We start from the raw sequence: 6,652 nt of genomic DNA, 5'->3' as shown, positions 1-6,652 counted from the left end.
ACTGTTGCGAACTATAGCCCCACCTGCTACTACAGCAAACGAATCTGGCGTTAGCTGTTAGCCAGCTACAACCACTATTGGCTCCTAAAATTTGTGCCTTCATTACACGGGTCCTAAATCTTATAGATTTTATCATCAATACTACCAGCGCTACCGTCATCGTCCGCTGGTGTAGGAGTTGTTCTGTTGTAGCTGTACGTGTTGTTGTTGTTATCGTTGTTGAAAGCGTCACAGATCTGATTGCCTGGGACTGCAAATCGTCGTCTGTATTTTCGTGCCCCGATGTCTTTGCCGTCAGCGGCGGCTGTAATGGCCTGTTGTGCGATGCGACTAGCTATTGGGGCTGCTGCTGCCGCAACGTCAGTCCTAGCGACGGTGCTGCGAGGATGGCGGTAATGACGGCGCTACGTCCGTTTCATCAACTCGTCGCCCTGTCACTAACGGCGTCGGCCAGCGGCGGTCGCGGTGGATTTAAAAGTGCGATGATTGCTCGGCCAGTCTGTTGGACTAACAAAAGCGCTTTGTCGTCGGTGGATAATGATCTATAATAGTACTGGCAGTTGTTGTAGTATGCGCGATGGTGATGGCCGCGATAAACAGACAACATAAGAGTTAACAGAGGCCCAGCGGCACCGGAGTTGTCAGGCCAGATCTACGCCGCCAGCTCCGGCCGGTGGATCATCACTTGACGCTTGGCGTTAGGCCGTTGGTAGACGCCGCCGAAGAGGCCAGCGTGTCTACGACTGGCAGCGATCCCCTAATAGGGATCCACTGCAAATAACGAAGGAGGAAGCTCGCACCAGAGAACCCATTCGCGGATAATTGCCATAAAAAGTTGTGTTGCACGTAAGCTGTTGAATGGTTTAGCTGCTCCTACTCGTTTCGCTGCTGTTAATTTGCTCGAAATTCCGTTGGGTAATTTCCACTAGTGATTGTTTGTCTGGGTGGCGATCCTCTAACGTCCTGTGTGTCACTGAAACAGACGTTGCGAAGTTAGTGCACAGTTGCGAAGTTAGGAAGGAAGAGACGGGAGCTAGCACTCAACGGCTACTCCGGAAACAAGAATACACGCTCGAAGGGGCCAGTGTTGTCACGATTAGTGACGCAGAAATAGCGAGGTTCTCGACGATCACGACGATCACTGAGACATGCGCATGTCTAAGACTACTGCGACGGACACAGGAGGAGTACGTGTGGATACAACGAGCAAAAAACCCTGTCATAGTCCAAGAAGACAGAGGAGGCGCTTATTAGCGACTTTCGTTGCCAATATACGCATATTGAAGCCAGATAGAGACCTAAACGAATAAATATCCTTAGTGAAACGATTTTTCGGAACAAATTCAAGTGCTCAAACCCCACTAGAAGTTTTTTTGAATTATTCAGTTTAATATTGGAGTTCGTGTCTTTGAAGACGGGTCAGGGAAACATTCCTTCTAAAATTTGTCAAGGACGACGCTCTGGAGCCGTCGAATCTTAGCAACTGTTTGGATGCCGATTATCAGGATCAGTGCCTTTCCTTCGACAAGTTCAGTGTTCTGCTGTGAAGGAGTTTGAGAAGGCCAAAAGATAAATCACTTGCCCAAAGATAGTGATAAACCACCTTGCTGAACTCATGAACCCCGTCGAACTGGTGAGTAGCCTTTGTTTATTTATAGCATAAAAAGGTGCCTTTCTTTTGCGTAATGAGTTGGGTTTCAAGTCTGGGATTAAAACCCAATAGATTATTTTTAAAATTTTTTTAAGTCCACAAATTCTCATTTGTCTAGATTTTACTATGAGTAGAAAACTGCACCAATGGAAAGCCCGCGTCCTGTAACGCTGGTTATCACGCCAGCCAATGTGATCCCATAGATAAACAGACGGAATACAACGTCAACTACATAGACGAGTCAAATACAGTAAACGCATCAGCAGTCGCCTGGCGCCAAACAGTCGCTCCATGTTGGCGCCAGCACAAAACGTGGCCTTATCTTAGGAAGTCGTTCGGACCCGACGATGTGTTGGTCTTTGAGCATTTATATAGCACTACTCTATATTAAATAAATGTTAGGTGCTTTCTGCGTGTTTCGCCTCGAATTAAATAGAAAACATTTCGCTAGTTCGTATGCATTAGCGCTTATGGATACTCTAGCACGACCGTAATTTAAAGGCTTTTCAAATACATTTGCAGCCATTTTAATTGTAGACCTTTGACGAGTAGTGTGAAAATGAAATACACTAGCGACAGAACTTGAGTGGATAAATCTAGGTTTACTGATACTGTACAAGCTTCCGTGGCGATCAAGACTTAAGATATAAGTGCACCCAGGTCGAGAAACAGAATTTTAATCTCGAAGTTTTATATGGAGTGCTTTACGTATTTCCGCCTAATTTCGTCCGCCAAATCTAAGGAGTTTAACTTAATTAGTATGCTACATCAATTGCTGCAAGTTATGGTAGAAGTATGAGTTTGGATTGTGACATTTATTTGTAGCAAATGGACATTAGTATTTCCATAACAGCTATAGTTACATAGATGTCACCCTTGTGCGACAAAAGAATCGAAAGCTGTTTGTGTTGTATAGTAGTACTTCTGTTACTAAACGATGACGTCCCAGGAAAGAAGTGTGCGTCTATGTAAAAATCCAATGTAGTTTTCGCCTTCAAGCGAGATGAAAGGGCGTTCTGTTTTGCATGCCAGCTGCGTAATATGCCTGAACGACTATCCGATCATCGTACAGGCGTGGAAATTGCTTCAATGGTAAGTTGAGGAAATTTGCCGACATGAACGCCTTTTGCACAGATTCTGTCCACAGTTGGGTAGAAAAGAAACTCTTTCGGCGGCAACTTACAAGTTCCAAAAACGAAGCCGTTTTGAAACGACACTCGATCAGTTCCTCTACAGTAATATAAAATATGGCGCGTTGCACCATGGCTTTCCAACGAGTGTGTACATACAGAGGTAGCGTACTTGTAGCATCTCTTCCTCTCAGGATGACCAAGTACTTTTGAATTTGTTACCTTTTTAGAGAAGATCAAACGTATCACGAAAAGTGGGTAAGTCTTCTTGTGGCGTTTAAATACCTTAAGCGTCTACATAGAGCGTATGCTAAGGCCTCTGTCTAATTGTTTTCAGAGCCGAGCTAATGTATAGGGATGAAGTACGAATTATCGCTTCATCCATGGATCGCTTTATTATTCCGGGCCGGCTTTACGTCAAACAGTAGTTATCTTATTGCAGAATTACGTATACGCGATACAGAGACATACGCTGTCTTCCCAATCACTTGTGATAGTGACACGTGTCAGACATAGCTCTATTTGATTTCGGCACAATTCTACCTAAAAGTCATGTTTTAATAGATTTGATTAATATAGCCAATTACCTAACGACCATTACAACTTCTTTGTCGTAGCCTTATGTTAGGTCCAGCCAGATGATAGGGGGTCGGCAATAATTTGAGCGGTTGCTTCGCTTGAGCATGTTCACCGATCGAACCTAGGCCTTATTGTACGCTCTCTGTGTCTATATGAACCCCGTTGACATCTCCCGATGAACCCGTTGACTGTTTCAGGTCGCACAAAAATCTTCAGATTAATTAATAATTTTATATCAGTGACCGGGACGTGCTTCCCTTCTTGCTCTACTGACACTTCAGTCAGGATTGATCGTACTGTATCTTCTGATAACACCTCTGCCTCCCAGATCAAAGGAGACTTTAGTGTGTAAAACTGAATTATTGTGGGGCAGTACGCAGCGCTGTTCCCAGCTAGTTTCTGCTTAAAGTCTGTTAGCAGACGTACACGCCCGTTAGAAATATGCGCCGGTCTTCCATTCTTACAATCATATCGGTGACGAAATTGTTGATGGTGAAAGAAAGCAAGTGTTAGTCGACGGACGTGCCGCACACGTTTATATGGATGACTGCGTGTATGCAGTCTCCATACAACACGATATTGTTGTAGGCCACATATGCCATTTCCATAGCATTAACGATGCACACATATATTGATCCACATACAAATTACTGCTAGCACCGTACCGCAGTGATAAAATTCGCGTGACAACAATACGATAACATAAAATTCAAGTTTGCTGGCTTGTTACGGAAACAAACTCCGGAACACGTTCTCTGCTTATTGTTGTGTACCAACAGGAGCTGGCTGAGTAGATACGTCGAAAGCAATGAAACAAATCTGTCAGCAAAACCGAATTTCAATATATAACTGAGAGAGGTGTGTGGGGTGGCGCCTTCCGCCGATCACCTGCAGAGCCCTCATGCACAAACCCTTCCTTCTGTATGTCGCTTGGATGATTTGGTCTCGCACCGATGCAGCCAGCGTTGCATTATACTTTGCCGTGTAGTAACTTCGTATAGTTTTAGAAATGTATTATAGTCGCATACGTAGTCGCAAGCGCCTTTCTGGCTAAACGTGATATGACAGCGGTCGATACCTTTGGCCTTCATTTCCTCATTCACCCCCCAATCCGTCCCCGGCGTAGGATGTAACACTGAGATATCAAAACGTCATCCCGCTGTGGAACTATTTGTCTCCCTTTGCATGTTATTCGGGCAGAGAATTGCAGCTTCGCACACGGGACGCTGTCTAGCTGATATTCCTCGGAGGCGAAGAACATTCGAGTGTTAGTTCGCATTAGATCTACATAGGGCCTGCAGCTAGCTATTAAAGTAGCTGCTATGGGAGTTTTGGGTCTGCATGCCCCAAGCTTGGTCTAGTCGTGGCGCGATGATGAACTTTAACTCTCTTTCACAGATAATTTTAGTCGACTGAATCATCGATGTAGCTGGTTAGTTCATCCGTGCAGGAACGTTGGGAACGAATTGAAGGGTGGGGACGTTGTGTGTAAATCAGGTTTCACTGATCTTCAGCCGTGAAAGTGAATGAAGGAACCAACGGAGTGAGCAACGCAGGATACGTTCGTCAATGGCACACTTCATTGTCTCAAGTGAGTGAAGGCCGTATGTTGCATGCGCGGCTTAATAGTCTACGTTCATGTCGTTGGGCGTACCTTTCTAAACGCCTCGTATCACTCTGCGCTAAAAGTTCTGTATTTTGCTTACACGTCGTGTATGCTTATAGGACATAAGCTGTTGTTAGCATTTTAAGAGGATCCTGCCTGGGCGTGGTAAAGTAATAAAACTGGAATCGATCCTTTTAAACGTTCCTAAAATCTGTGCGATTACCAAGAACGATGAAGTGATATTGATCCTCGCGAAACGCAGGGTGCGTTTGTAAAGGGCAGTATCTCTATCTGGAAGTGCCGTTTTCGAAATTTCAATACAAACTTCAGTTTCCCTCACAGAAAAGAAAAAAGAAAAAAAAAACAAGTAAATTATTTAATTTACCTGTGATTAAAAATAGCATTTAAAGTACCACCCCACTTTTCTATGGAAGACAATATAGCGACAAATTTTACCGTTTTTTAATCAAAAATGCAATCAAAACTCTCGAGAGTTTTCTTGGTTGGTGTCTGGACAAAAGAAGTCACCTAAAGTTAGTACTCCCATTTCTCGTAAACCTCATTGTTTCCGAGAAACTGAAAAAATTCTGATATCTTTATTTTAATATCGTATATAAATTACATTTAAATACCATGGTCTAAAAGTTCACAGTCGCCAACAGCATTTACTATGCGTTGATTCGAAATACCTAGAGAAAAGATGTGATATCAAAAAGAAGCACTGCATAAATAACAATTATATTTTTTTTTGCATTCGAAGAGCTACCGGACAAAAAAAAGCAACACGGATCTGCAAATCAGTGAGATTTTCATCAATACATTTATGAGTTTTCAGCGGGGGGGGCTTTAGGGTGTGCTGGCTCCGTAAACACCTAAATGTGAACAGTTGTTTAAAAGGAGACTTGCACTTTCGGTAGCTTATTTTTTTTTTGATTTTGGTACTAAATGCGAACGCCACCGCGAAACTTGTCTAACTTCGATCCTTTTGCATACATAGACGTGGTCAAAGAAAACGAGTTCAGGGTTCTTGATAGCATTTATTACTACTCTAATATTTGAAACTGTATGATTTGCGTAGTGATACCGGGTTGGCTTGACGGAACAGCCCCGTTGAAAAGGGCAGGACAGGGTCACTCAAAGGACACGCACTATTGTCATGATTTAGTTATGCCTGCAATGATTAGGCAAACTGCCCACAGCTTTGTGCCTAAAATTTGTATTCAAATGACTCCTGATCGAACTTTATGGCGTTCCTGATGATTGACGTGGATTAGAAATCAAGAGCACTTTTTTACATTATGGGAATAGAGAAGACCTTCGTGCACGTCAAAGGCGATGATAGAACAGTGGTTTAGAAGTCCGGGCCGAAAGTCCCCATTAAGTTAGAAATTTAATAAATAGCGAGAAAAACGGATACTTTATAATCGGTTGATTCATCTTCTAAAAACGTTTATTAATATTTAATTTATAATAATAACTATCACAAATTTATAAATTATATATATTAGACTTGTGCTTCGTATAACTGTGTCCTGAAAACTGCTTATATCTGGTTAATTGTCCACGATATACGTAACAAAATTTGAGCCTTCATCCTAGGATCTCCTGTGAGTTTGTTTAGCTTCTGTAGGTCTATGACTTCTGAAAATAAGATTGTCGTTCCGACGCTGAAATGCAGTATAATAT

The 6,652-nt window shown here is 42.8% G+C and overlaps 1 protein-coding gene across 3 annotated transcripts in view; it reads left to right on the top strand.

The window, feature by feature from the left end:
* The first annotated feature begins 304 nt into the window (after positions 1-304).
* The window catches only part of LOC111262654 (uncharacterized), a 17,304-nt gene continuing 10,956 nt past the window's right edge, over positions 305-6,652 (top strand). Inside the window, exon 1 of one of the 3 annotated variants that reach the window (XR_015312009.1) lies at positions 305-1,633. The gene's annotated coding sequence lies outside the window, so the exon portion shown is untranslated. Of the gene's footprint in view, positions 1,634-4,794; positions 4,952-6,652 lie in introns of those variants that run through there. The other 2 variants (XM_022837063.2, XM_022837064.2) reach the window with 2 other exon arrangements.

This window comes from Varroa jacobsoni, unplaced genomic scaffold, assembly GCF_002532875.2.
Source record: "Varroa jacobsoni isolate VJ856 unplaced genomic scaffold, vjacob_1.0 scaffold_689, whole genome shotgun sequence".
In the NCBI taxonomy this organism is placed as follows: Eukaryota; Metazoa; Arthropoda; class Arachnida; order Mesostigmata; family Varroidae; genus Varroa; species Varroa jacobsoni.
The sequence above is the reverse complement of the archived record's forward strand: the minus strand, read 5'-3'. Positions and strand labels throughout refer to the sequence as shown.